Genomic DNA, 14209 nt, shown 5'->3' with positions numbered 1-14209 from the left:
AGAGAGAGAGAGGGTGACACAGAATCTGAAGCAGGCTCCAGGCTCTGTCAACACTGAGCCCAACGCAGGGCTCAAACCCACGGACTGTGAGATCATGACCTGAGCTGTAGTTGGATGCTTAACTGACTGATGTAAGATGTCCTAAATTCTACACTGCTGGGAGTTAGTTTCTTTATAAAAGGTTTAAACTTAAAATTATTTAAGCCATCCCCCGATTATAAAATATGTAACTTCTCTGCTCAGTTGACAGGGCAATGCCTGGTCAAAGAAAAATTAAACTTGGGTGTTTTCATTTAGAATCATCCATATAGGTTTGTGTTTTCTAAGAGATGGTCTAGTACTGCAGTTCCTGATCTTTTTTTTTTTTTCCTTTCTCTCTTTCTCTACTGTAGAGATTACAGACATAATGCTTTCTATCAGTTCATTTGGAAATAGGAAAGTTACATGATACAGTTCTGGAAAATGAAACGTAAAGAGATATTTCTTAGGAAAGAGAGTTAAGACTGGTTTTCTTTTCCAATAAACAGAAAAAGAAGTGTCTAAACACCACTCCTTCTTTTTTCTGCCTTGAATGTGGAAAGTACATCTCAAACTATAATTGCTAACTAGCAACTGTGGTGACAAATATGTTAACAAAAGTCACCATGCGAAAAACAATTTGATGAACGAGCACCGAGCAGCCTGATAGATGTCCAAATATTTTGTATTCATAGTATCAAATATTTCCCCCTAACCTTATGAGTTCCATCTCTGAAGTGATCTGACTTGTCTGCTCTCATCATAAACACTTGAAATTTTTATAATGTTTCTTAATTGTTACAAACACACCCAAAATTACCTTTACTGTGTCTCATTCCTTTGGTATATAAATATATGTCTTTTGAGTACATGGCTAGCTAGTGTGACACATAAACACGTGCTAGTGTATTGAAGGATAACAAACAGTTAATGTTTGTACCTTTACAGGGCCTTCTGGAGGATCAGTATCTTATTTCTAAAACAATGTTTAAAATAAGTAGGCATCATTTAAAAAAATCCTTCATCTCCCACCAGGATGGCAGTTATAAACTCTGCATTTACAAAGGACTCGTCCTAGAACCAATAAATATTTATCAGATTTCTCAGACTTCTATATTTAAAATAGTTTATTTACATGAATTTTGTTTGGGTAGAGTATGTTGATTCTAAAATATATTTTTGAGGGAACAGGAAAAGGAAGAAAAAAAATCCAGAAGTTGTAGGTGTTATGTTGGAAGTATTTTATTTCTGATAAAAAAAATACTTTTTTATTTTTAACTCCTATTTAGGATATTTTTATTTAAAAATTTTAAGACTAACAAAGGACCAATTTACACCATCTGCTTCAGTTTCACTCTGATGCATTTTCTCCATTTTTTTCTCTTTAAATAGACATTCTGTTTGGCACCTTGTGCTTTAGTACATGTCTTTGAGTAAAAAAAAAATGTGCTTTGTCTGACTTTCTGTCAAACCAATATTTATTCACAAATATCTGTTTTGTGGCTTTCTCACATAAAACCATATAGCACTTTTCCCATGTGAAAAGTTGGTTAGTTGGTGGTAGTGTGAGGTGCCAGCTGGAGCATTTACAGTTTTTAGTATGCCAGCTGCTTTCATGATGGACAAATTGTTCCCTGCCTTTAGTTTTGCTTTTATTTTGTTTAATAGAAGTGCATTCCTTTTGCTCTAATTATGAGAGGAGAGGGTATTGCCTGCTATATTCTACATGTACACATTTTGATTGCTCAGTTAAAAACAAACAATAGCACTGCTTTTGAAACTATTATCCTGGTGAACTATTCTTGAGACAAAGGTCTGCCAAATACTAACATGCATTGCTTTGTAAGAAACCTTTTAAATATCTTCGAAGAGTTCACTGAAAATTCCTGTAAGAGGACAAACAAGGAATAGTTGCTGGAAGGGTTAACCAGCATATTTTACTCACAAGACATATTTTCTGTGGTGTTACTGCTGTGCTACTCCAAGTTAATTTCTGCCTGTCTCCACTGCTGCTTCAGGAAAGTTAGTCTCGGAACTGCTGATCCTGACTCAGCTTTGGGGACTGATAGTGAATGGGAATGCCATAAATTTATATTTCTAAGTTATTTGACTATATTTTTTAAAGAAAACTTGAAATATGAGTAGTAAAGCAAGAAAAATCCCAGTATACTGAAAAGGTACTAACTGTTGTTGGCTATTTATAAGATTTTTTCATTTAAAGGAGAAGAATGCTTCTGTTTATGTCATTCTCCTCATAGATAATTTCTCAGCCTATGTGGCACTTGGAACATAAACTAATTTCAGCACTGACTAAACAGAAAATACTTAGTCTTAAAACTCACCATATAAATGTCCATTACCTTAAAGAGGATTAAAATTTATCTCTTAATAACATTTCTATTAATTTGCAAGTTGAACAAAACAAAACACTTAAATCAGATTGTGTACATAGCCCAAGACTTTGAAAATAAAAATATTACTAAATAGCAAATGAATGTTTTTAAAATCCTGTATGATAGTAATAAGAAGGACACACAAAAAAGAAAAGACTGTCTACTTTTGTTAAAATGTGATTATCAAATATCCCTCTTTGTAGTACGAGGTGAAAAAGAAGTTGAAGAATGCTTCTTTTTTTCCCCAAAAGTGCAGATTTTAGCCAAAGAATTTACCAAGGAAAAGAGTATTCACATAAAACTCATTAATTTATTCATATGCTCAAAATTACTACTAAGTAAACTGCTATGCACATAAGCTATGTACATATCAACAAATCAATTTTATTCTAAGGTTTTGACTGTTTCTTAACTGTGCTAATGAGAAAATTGGATAATGGCTAGGGTGGTATTTGGGGGCAGGAGTTATACTGTGGATCTTAGACTATCTTGTGTATACTTCAGATAATGAAGTTAACAGTTGAGAACTAAGTTAAATTAAGTAAATAAAAAGGAAAATTATACCTAATGATAGTTTATTTTCTCTTTATATATTTTACAATGTGGGACCATATGTTAAGTTTTAAGCTAAACTGGATCTAGACATATGACAAAAAATGTTTAGGTTTATTGTGCTATGAAGGAAAATAAGTACTGTTAGTGATCTATAGATGCAATGCAAATATATGACTGGTGAAGTGATTTATCTTATATACTCATACATATGTGTGTGTATGTGTGTAACATAATCATACTTCCCTTTCAGATTCCTTGGAATTTAATAAGAAGTTAGTTTCTGAAATTTTCTTCTTGAACTGATTAATGGAGTGTAATTGAGGTATATTTTAAAATAGTTATCTAAGTACACATGTAAAAACATCTAATTCTCTACCTATACAGATATTTAGATCCTATATGCAATTATTATTTTACCTTCATTTTTTGAGGCATAATGTACAAATCATGTACAAATATCAGTCTTATGTTAAAAATCAAGGCTTTAAATGCTATTAGCAAATTATTTAAACAAGTTAATATTTAAATTCCTGTTGTCCACCATTACAACTAGAATTGTAACTCTGGATGTTTAGACTTTTAGTAATGAATGAATATTCTTAATACAGAATTGCTACATGCTATTGATATATAAATTTAAAAAGCAAATACTGAGAAATAAAAAGTAAATGGGTATAACTCTTGATTCTTATTGACTCCGTTTTTGTTGTTACAATTTACTACAATTCTATTCTTATAAAAAACAATGCATAAACAAACAAACTAAAAACACAACTGTTCTTTCAGTTTAAAATTAATGTATGCTTGGTTTAAATATCTATTTTATTGGATTAAAAAACAGAATCCATAACAGGCTAGGAAAACACTTTCTCTTACTTTATTATTTTGAAATGGATTGTATCCTTTTATTTTTTTTCTAAGACATAAGTGTTTTTATATTTTTAAAGTTTTTATTTAAGTTCTAGTTACTTAAATACATTGTATATTAGTTTCAGGCATACAATATGGTGATTCAACAATTCCATATAACACCTTGTGCTCCTCACAACAAATGCACTCTTTAATCCCCATCACCTATTATACCCATCCTTCCCCTACCTTCCTTCTGATAACCATCAGTCTGTTCTCTTCAATTATGAGTCTTATTTCTTGGTTTATCTCTCTCTTTCTCTCTCTCTTCTTTATTCATTTGTTTTGTTTCTTAAATTCCACATTTTAGTGAAATTATATGGTATTTGCCTCTCTGACTTATTTCACTTAGTGTAATACTCTCTAGCTCTATTCATGTCATTGAAAATGGCAAGATTTCACTTTTTCTGGCTGAGTAATATTCCATGTACATATATACCACGTCTTCATTATCCATTCATCAGTTGATGAGCATTTGGGCTGCTTCCATAGTATGACTATTGTAAATAACACTGTGCTAAACATCCTGGTTCCTTCGAAGTAGTATTTTTGTATTTTTTGGGTAAACACTTCCTAGTATAATTGCTGGATAGTGAGGTGGTTCTATTATTAATTTTTAGGGAACCTCCATACTGTTTTCCATAGTGGTTTGCATCAGGTTGCATTCCCACCAAGAGAGCACAAGGGTTCCTTTTTTTCCATATCTTCACCAACACCTGCTGTTTATTGTGTTGTTGATTTTTACCATTCTGACAGGTACGAGGTGATACCTCATTATAGTTTTTATTTGCATTTCCTGAATGATCAGTAATATTGAGCATCTTTTCATATGTCCATTAGCAATATGTCTGTCTTAGTGAAATGTCTACTCAAGTTTTTTGCCCATTTTTAAATTGATTATTCATTTTTAGGGTGTTGAGTTTTAAAAGTTCTTTATGTATTCTGGATTCTAACCCTTTATCAGATATGCCATTTGCAAAAAGCTTCTCCAATTCCCTAGGTTGTCTCTTAGTTTTACTGATTGTTTCCTCTGTTGTGCAAAAGCTTTTTATCTTGATGAATTCCAATAGTTTATTTTTGCTTTTGTCTTCCTTGCCTCAGGAGACACAGCTAGAAAGAAGTTGCTACAATCCCTGTAAAAGACATTACTACCTGTGTAATACTTTTATGGGTTTTTTTTTTTTTTTTTGGTTTCAGGTTTTTTTATTTAAGATTTTTATGCTTTCAGGTCTCACATTTAGGTCTTTTGTCTATCTTAAGTTTGTTTTTGCATATGGCATAATAAAGTGGTCCAGTTTCATTCTTTTGCATGTTGCTATTCAGGTTTCCCAACACCATTTGCTGAAGAGACTGTCTTTTTCCCATTGGATATTCTTTCCTACTTTGTCGAAGATTAATTGACCATATAGTTGTGGGTTTATTTTTGGGTTTCCATTGAGTTCCATTAATCTATGAGTCTATTTTTGTGCCATTACCATGCTGTTTTGATCACTACAGCTTTGTAATACAACCTGAAGTCCAGAATTGTGATGTCTCCAGTTTTAGTTTCCTTCTTCAATGTTTCTTTGGCTATTCAGGAACTTTTGTGGTTTCACAGAAATTTTTGGATTCCTTGTTATAACTCTATAAAAATGTTATTGGTATTTTGATAGGAATTGCATTAAATGTGTAGATTGCTGTGGGTAGTATAGATATTTTAACAATGTTTGTTCTTCTGATCCATGAGCATGGAATGTCTTTCCATCTCTGTGTCCTCTTCAAGTTCTTTCATCAGTGTTTCATATATTTCAGCGTATTTGGCTAGGTATATTCCTAGGTATATTATTGTTTCTGGTGCAATTGTAAATGAGATTTATTCCTTAATTTCTCTTTCTGCTGCTGCATTATTAGTGTATATAAAGACAACACATTTCTGTACATTGATTTTGTATCCTGTGTTACTGAATTTGTGTATCATTTCTAGCAGCTTTTTTGGTGGAGTCTTTCAGGTTTTCTATATAGAGTATCATGTCATCTGCAACTAGTGAAAGTTTAACAACATCCTTGCTAATTTGGATGACTTTTCTTTCTTTGTGTTGTCTGATTGCTGTGGCTAGAACTTCCAGTACTATGTTAAATAACAGTGGTAAGCAGTGGAAAACACTATCTTGTTCCTGACTGTAGAAGAAAAGCTCTTAGTTTTCCCCCAGTGAGGATGATATTAGTTTTCATATATGGGCTTTATTTATTGTGGTATATTCCCTAAACCTACTTTGTTGAGGGTTTTTTTTAATCATGAATGGATGTTGCACTTCAGCAAATTACTTTTCTACATCTGTTGAAATGATCATATGGTTCTTATCCTTTCTTTGATTAATGTGGTGCAGCATGTTTACTAATTTGCAAATACTGAACCACTCTTGCAACCCAGGAATAAATCCCACTTGATTCTGGTAAATAATTTTTTAATGTATTATTGAATTTGGTTTGCTAGTATTTTGTTGAGAATTTTTGCATCCATGTTAATCATGGATATTGACCTGTAGTTCTCTTATAGTGGAGTCTTTATCTGGTTTTGGTATCAGGGTAATGCTGGCCTCATATAATTTGGAAGTTTTCTTTCCATTTCTATTTTTGGATTACTTTGTGAATAGGTATTAACTCTTTTTTAAATATTTGGTAGAATTCTCACTGGGAAGTCATGTGGTCCTGGACTTTTGTTTCTTGGGAATTTTTTAAATTACGGATTCAATTTCTCTTCTGGTTATTAGTTTGTTTAGGTTTCCTATTTCTTCTGGTTTCAGTTTTAGTAATTTACATGTTTCTAAGAATTCATCCATTTCTTCCATGTTGTCCAATTTGTTGGCATATAGGTTTTCATAATATTCTCTTATAGTTGTTTGTATTTCTGTGATGCTGGTTGTTATTTCTCCTCATTTGTGATTTTATTTATTGGGTCCTTTCTCTATTCTTTTTTTATAAGTCTAGATATTTATTTTGATCGATTGGTTATATAACTTATTCTGATAGAAAAGTTTGTGAGATAATAAATTAATTTCAAAAAAGCTTTACATATATGATCTGCATATACATATTTAAAATGAATTTTCACCAAAATAACATATGTACATGGTAAAAAAAAATTGCACAGAGAATCTTAAAGAAAAAAACACTAAGTTTTTACAACTCTGCTTTTCCTACCTCTGCACCACTCCTTTGAGGAAAATTATTGTATATATTTCTTCTTTTAGCTCTTCTGATAATTTCCTGCATGAATCTTAAAAGCATGCCTAGCCTTTACTTATTGATATATTGAATTTGGGCAGTGCATGTTTATTCCCTGATTTATCTACTTCTTACTCTTTTGCTTTCGTATTTATACGATTCCATTTTAAGCTTATTTAGTGTAATGAAAACTTTTTGTCTTGTTTCCTATATTTCTGACAATATTTTTGAGTCCCTACTTTGTAAGAAAGTATGTTAGAAATTCTACTCTTTCATCTACCATTCCTGACAATTTCAAGTCCTATCTTCTGTTTATCTTCTTGTAGCTACAATCAAGACTTTCTGGATTTGTCCTTAGGTTGATTCTTATATCTAAAAACTAAAATATTATGACTGTTTCAATATTGTGCAATTTGGGACCAAATATTTCAGTAGGATTACATTTCCTTCTCACCTATTTGTCTTAAACCTGAGCCACAGTTAAGTCAGCATTCGCATTTAGGATTTTAAATGTATGCTAATTTTAAAGATCATTATTTGCTACATGTTACAGTTTCATTTTTTTAAATATCTGAATTAGCCTTATTTGTCTTGTTAGTTTTTATTTGATCTGAGTTTTTAGTTTAATTGTGTGTGTGTGTGTGTGTGTGTGTGTGTGTGTGTGTGTGTTGTGCCTATTAATTATACCAACCCTGAAGTCAGTCAACCTTTCTGTACTACCAACTCTCTGTCGCTATGGAGCCCCCCATTCTCTTGTTAAATTATTCCTCCTTCATTACCTTAACGATTGTTTTTCAGTACTGTTTAGATAACAGATATAATTTTAGGCATTTGGGTTGTCAGTAGCTAGATGTTCCCTAGGCTTTCATTTGGGGACTTTTCCCCCTTACTATTTTTATACATTAGAGTCTAGGTTTTTCAAAATTCTGTGCCTTACTTCTTGATTTTTATTTCATTTTGTTGGAGAATATCCTGAAGTAAGATGGGTATACCTGGGGCAACATTTTTGAGTTCATCAATATTTGAATGCCACTTTATTCAGCCCTCACAAATTGATTTGTATCCATCTTTCTAGACTCCAAACTTTCCTTCAGAAGCTTCAAGACATTCATCTATTGTCTTCTTGCATCAATATTTCTGATGGTTAATCTGATAGTACTTTGTAGTGGGCTTTTCTTTGACTCAGAAAACCTCAGGATCTTTTATTTAGGCATAGTTATCAAAATTCTTTCAAGACTAAAGCTTTTAGTCCTTCTTTGCTTTTGAAATTGTTGTCTAGTATTTCATTGATCATTATTTCCATCTTTTTTTTCTGCTCTCTCTGAAACTTTCACATTTTAAATAACCAGTGTTTATTCTTATTCTCTGATATTTATTCCTTTTTACTAAGATAACAATTCCTTCTATATGCTTTATATTCTCAAAGAATATGCAGAATTTGAAATATTTCTCTAGTCTCTTTTCTTATCTGTTTATTCAAAGGTCAGTATTTTTTTCCTTCAATCTTTCTATTTCATGACACTTATTCTCCAAATAGACCAGCTTACTGACTCTCTGTTTATACTAAAGCACTAAGCTTGAATAGCTGCTATGTGCTTCCTTTATTGCTGTATGAGTAAATCTTTTTTTCTTTTTTTCAGGCAATCCTACAAGGCATTAATAAAGATTCCCAATGAAGGGATCCATGAGACTTCTTAAGTATTATAAAGATTTAATCAGGAAAAGAGATCAAAAGACTAAAGCTAGAATAGACATAAGAGCAAGAAACAGAATGATGTTGTGTAGAGAATAATGTATTCATGTTTATTAGATGGGCACAAAGGTGGCATAAGTTTTAAGGGTGGCAATATGAGCAAGACCAAGGACATAGGGGCTTTGGACCTGTTTCAGCAGACTGGAAAAAGAATCCAGTCAGAAAGCCCTATATTCTTCCAGATGAAAATTAAGATGGATCTGAACTAGAAAATAATCGATAAGAAAAAATATGAAAAATTATTAACGTACACATTTGGTAGTATGTGACTGCAACTAGAAAAGAAAAAAGTATACAAAACATGCAGAAATGAAAATAATTTAACAGAGAGGAAAGAAAAATGGGTCAGAGCTAACTCTTAAGGTATGTAGCTTGGGTGCCTGAATAGATTATTCTTCTATTGATGACCATTCATAAGGAGAAATGATTGAGAATAAAGTATTTAATTTATTCATATTTATTAATTATACTATCAAGTAATAATATTTATTTATTAACTTATCTTTGAGCATCGTACCTATGAGGGGTCATTGGATCATCTAGGTGGGATACAAAACAAATAGTGTTTTTTAGAAATCTGAAGTCTACTAAAATAGTTAAGCTTTGAATTACAGACTAGATCATCACTTTCATATAGGTGGTAATCAAAAACATGATGATAGCTGAGAAAATATAATGGGAACCATAAATATGTGAAACAAAATTAAGAGAACATCTTAAAAAGCAACCTAAATATAAAAGAGGTAGGAAAAGAAAGGCAACAGGAAACAGAAATATAGCTATTATATAGTTGTAAAAGAGAGCATGAGTTTATGTCAGCAGAGGAGGATAATAGTTTCAAATGGAAGTATGCTGAGCTTTGTCCCAGAGGTCTGTGTTGGAATGTTGGTCTACCATCTCCATGCTGGCAGTCTCCTAATTATTTTTCAGTTCTATGCCTAGGTATAATCTTCTCATAGAGACTTTCTTGGACTACTCAGTATAAAGTAAGTTCCACTATTATTCATTTCTTAATAACTGGCTCTCTTATTTAAGCACGTTTTCCTATCATAATGATACTCAGAAACACAGATGTGCTTGTTTGTTCATTCCTGTTTATTTGCTCTTTGTTTTTCCCTCTAGATAGGAAAGCCATGGAGAAATGTGTTCTTTGTTTTATTAATTAGTATATATCATGAATTTAGCTCTGGTCTTGACACATATTAGTTCCTCAATAAATATTTCTTGAATGAATGAATGATATTACAGTAGACAAGAAGATAGGAAAGGAATAATTTCCATTAGATTTGGAAAAAAACTAGATTTTTGGATAGGTTATCATGAGATTTGGAGTCTGATTAACAATAATGGGAAGAAATTAAGTGTTTATTGTGTTTTGAGCACTGGATTGTTTCTTATATGTTCTTTTATTTAGTACTCAAGACAACAGTTTGAAGTTGATATTACTTATATCCCAATTATAAACATTAGGATATACAAGTTAAGCTTCCTTAGTGAAGATGTGTTGACCCTAGGATTCAAATCCATATCATCCATGTAAATACTATCCTTTTCATAAGCCCTGATTTTAGTGTGTTCAGAGTTAAATGAGAAGTAGTGTAGAGAGTGTGGATATATTATTCTTCTTTTGAGAGTTTTAAGAATAAAAGAATATTGTATTGAGGATATTTGGAGAGATTACCTTGTAGAACCTAAACATATCTCTATGTATGCTAAAACTAAGAGGCACTTTATTTCTTGTCAGTAGATTTTGACAGGAGAAAGGTCAATTGATATAAAATCTTAGAAGGGTTTGGTTGGTCATAAAATGATAAATAAAGATGGAACTAAAATAATCTTAGACTAAAATAAAAAGGAACATACTGAGGGTGGACATAATAAATTCGTTGTTGGGAAGGCACACAAAGTTAAAAGATTTTACACATGAAGACTTTAGTGTTTTTGTTTTGTTTTGTTGTTTGTTTTTATTTTGTTTTGTTTTTTGAGAAGGGGTAAACATGTAGGAGTAAAAGGCATATGCTAGTGGTATATCAGGAGATCATGAAGGTAAAAAAAAAAAAAACTGGCCATCACTAAAATGTTGGTCAGATATAAGGCACTGAGGGTGAAGAAGTGCAAGAGTAGCTGGTGGACTATTTCCTAAATTTCATAGCGTAGGAAGGAGAGCTCATTCTAACCAATGAGATTGCACCTAGGTAAATGACAGTATCTTCAGAAGAGTTATTAATTGCACTTATGAGCTATCCATGAAGTATATTATTTAGATATCATATTACATAGAGCACCTTGAGAATGATGCATATTACAATAATTAGAATTATTTGAGACTTCCACTAGTCTAAAATGTAATATTATTAACCTTAGCCTCTGGGCTATGCAAAAACAAAAACAAAAAAAGAAAGAAAGATTACTCCAGCATGTGTCATATTAAATGTTAGTATAAAAACATTTACAAAGTACTTTGTTGAAAATTACTGCAAAACTGTGTTCAAAGTGTCTTAGCTAATACTTAGTTGATACATAAGCATACAGTAGACCAACTTTTTTTCCATTTTTTTTTGTGCACATGTGTTCTCAGCTCACTGTAAGTTACTGTTGTGAATATGTGAGTAATAATAATAAGAAGATAGAACATGACCCTTGCCTTCAAGAGGCCAACAACGTATCTATAGTAATAGAAGAAAACCTATGAATTAATTAGAGAATCCTTGTGAGATAAACTGTGAAATTGAATTACATATACAATAGAAGGAAAAGAAAGGAAAGGTCAGGGTCAGCTAATGCAATCAAAAGAAGCTACAATTATATAGATTGGACCTAATCTGGGTCATGGGAAACAAATCAGATTTAGATGAAAAGAAGGAAGGTGAATGAAAATCACAATAGCATAGTACCTGGAGACAAGGCTTGAAGGTGAAAAAGGGCAAGGGTCTTGGAGGATGTAAATGCTTCAGCAGATAGCTCAAGTAATCAAACCACAATCAAAAGCAACTGCACAAAAATCTCAGCAAATAAGAATCTGAGGAATTTGTAGCAGATAATTCTGACTCTTTGCAAAGTTAGGAGCAGCAGACCAACCAGATGGGACTGCAGAAACTAGAGATGGGGTGTATCTTTTCAAAAATAGGCATCAAGTTACCATAAAGTTGAAAAGCAGAGCTCAGGATGGTGGCAGGCTTTGAAAAGAATGGGCAGAAAGAAACATAAGCCACAATTTTGGTTTACAAAGCCATGTTTGTACAAATGGACACTATCTTTAAATATGAAAGATGAGCGTGTAGAGCATAAAACTCAGAAAACTTCAGTTTCTAATCTCAGTTTTCTCTGGATTTTTATAGTTAAGTCTTATATGGACCATAAATCGAATATTATCCCTTACTATCAGATTGTATATTTAATTAATGAGTTAAAATGAAAAAGAAGTAAACTTTGGATGATAGCCAAATCAGTACTAAATAGTATTCATAAGAAAATAGTGCTTTTTAAGGCAACAGACAGCACTTTAAAAAATTACCTCTGTTTTCTTTAAATTTTATTATAGTAATTGTTATTTTGTGCCACTTGTTACTCTTCTGATGGCTGATACATGACATATTTCTCTGAAATTCTTTACTAATTTTGAATTATTCCTTACATGTATGGTTGGATTTTAAAATATATCATGACTTATTTTGTTAGTACCCAGATACATCAGATTATATGTTTATCTACTTTGTGTACTTTGATAAATCAACATGAAGTCTAATGAAAATCTCAAATTTTTAATATATCCTGGTGCCACAAATATTAATTAATGATTGTTTAAGTGAAAAACTGGATTAATGAATAAATAATTATAACTCATAAAATTTTATGAAATTATCTAATAATCTAATGGAATATAAGAAAACTATAATTTGTTGCTAATGATTTTTTTTACCTTCAAATGGAATAAACTTATTATTAAAATATGTATAAAATTATAAATTTGTTATTTGTTATAATGGTCTTAATGAACCTTAATTTAAATGAAAAAAATGAGTAATCAAAACTTTCCTTTATGCAACAATAAGATGTGTTGTTTTTATTTGGTCTTTCCCCACTCCCCAGAATGACATGAATAAAATAAAAATGAAACATTAAATAGGTCCAGGTATAAGAGTAAATTATTTCCTTTTGTTTCAATTTTTGTAATGTTTCAAAGAATTGTAGCTATCATTCAAAACTGTTTTCTTCCAAAATTATTCTATAATGCCAACATAATTTTGCTATGAGGGCCCTACTAAGAAACTTCTTTCATAATAATAAATGAAACAAAAACCTAAACACTAACAAATGAAATCCAGAGATTTTCAAAGACAGTAATAATGCCTGAACTGCCTTTATTCTAATAATACAATAGTGGTGTAATACTTGAAAATATTTGAATAGTAATTCACCACATTCATAGAATTAACAGAAAAATCATAAATCATCTCACAAATGCAGGAAATGTATTTCGTAAAACTCAAAACAATTTTATAATAGAAATACTTATCCAATAAGTAATGTATAGAAATGTTTTATCTTGATAAAGAGTAGCCTAAGTAATTATACTACAAATGTGATATTTTGCAAAGAAATATTGCAAACTTTCCTCTCAAACTTAACGAGATGAGGGTATCCACAATTACTGCTTCTATTTATTCTATATTTTGGGCAAAACAGCAAAAAAAAAAAAAAGCAAGAGTGAAGATAAAATATAATTGTCTCGATTTTCAGATGATATGAGAAAATCCCAGGAAATATAATATAATCTACAGGCCAGTTATCAGGGTTTAAAAGCAAATTTTAGGGGCACCTGGGTAGCTCAGTCAGTTGAGTGTCCGACTTCAGCTCAGGTCATGATCTCACAGTTTGTGGGTTCAAGCCCCACATTGGGCTCTGTGCTGACAGCTAGCTCAGAGCCTAGAGCCTGCTTCAGAATATGTGTCTCCCTCTCTCTCTGCCCCTCCCCTGCCCGTTCTCTGTTGCTCTGTCTCTCAAAAATAAATAAATGTTTAAAAAATAAAATAAAATAAAAGCAAAATTTACAAAGTTAATAGATTGAAATTCTATATAAATATTTAATCAAAGTTTGATATACCAGGGAACACAAAGAAATTTTAAATGAAAAAATACCATTCTCAATAGCAGCAAGATTATCATTTATGACATAATCTAATGAATAACACACAAAAATTGTATATATTGGGAAACATATACAACATTATTAAAAAAATCAAAGGAAAACAAAATAAATGGAATTATATATTAAATTTGTGGAATGGAAGGTTCAATTTTCAAAAGATACCAGTACTTTCCATATTTATCTATTGATCTAGTGCTAATCTTGTTAAAAGTTGACAAGTTCATTCAT

Source organism: Suricata suricatta, chromosome 5 (genome assembly GCF_006229205.1).
Source record: "Suricata suricatta isolate VVHF042 chromosome 5, meerkat_22Aug2017_6uvM2_HiC, whole genome shotgun sequence".
Lineage (NCBI taxonomy): Eukaryota > Metazoa > Chordata > Mammalia > Carnivora > Herpestidae > Suricata > Suricata suricatta.
This window is presented reverse-complemented; position numbering follows the sequence as displayed.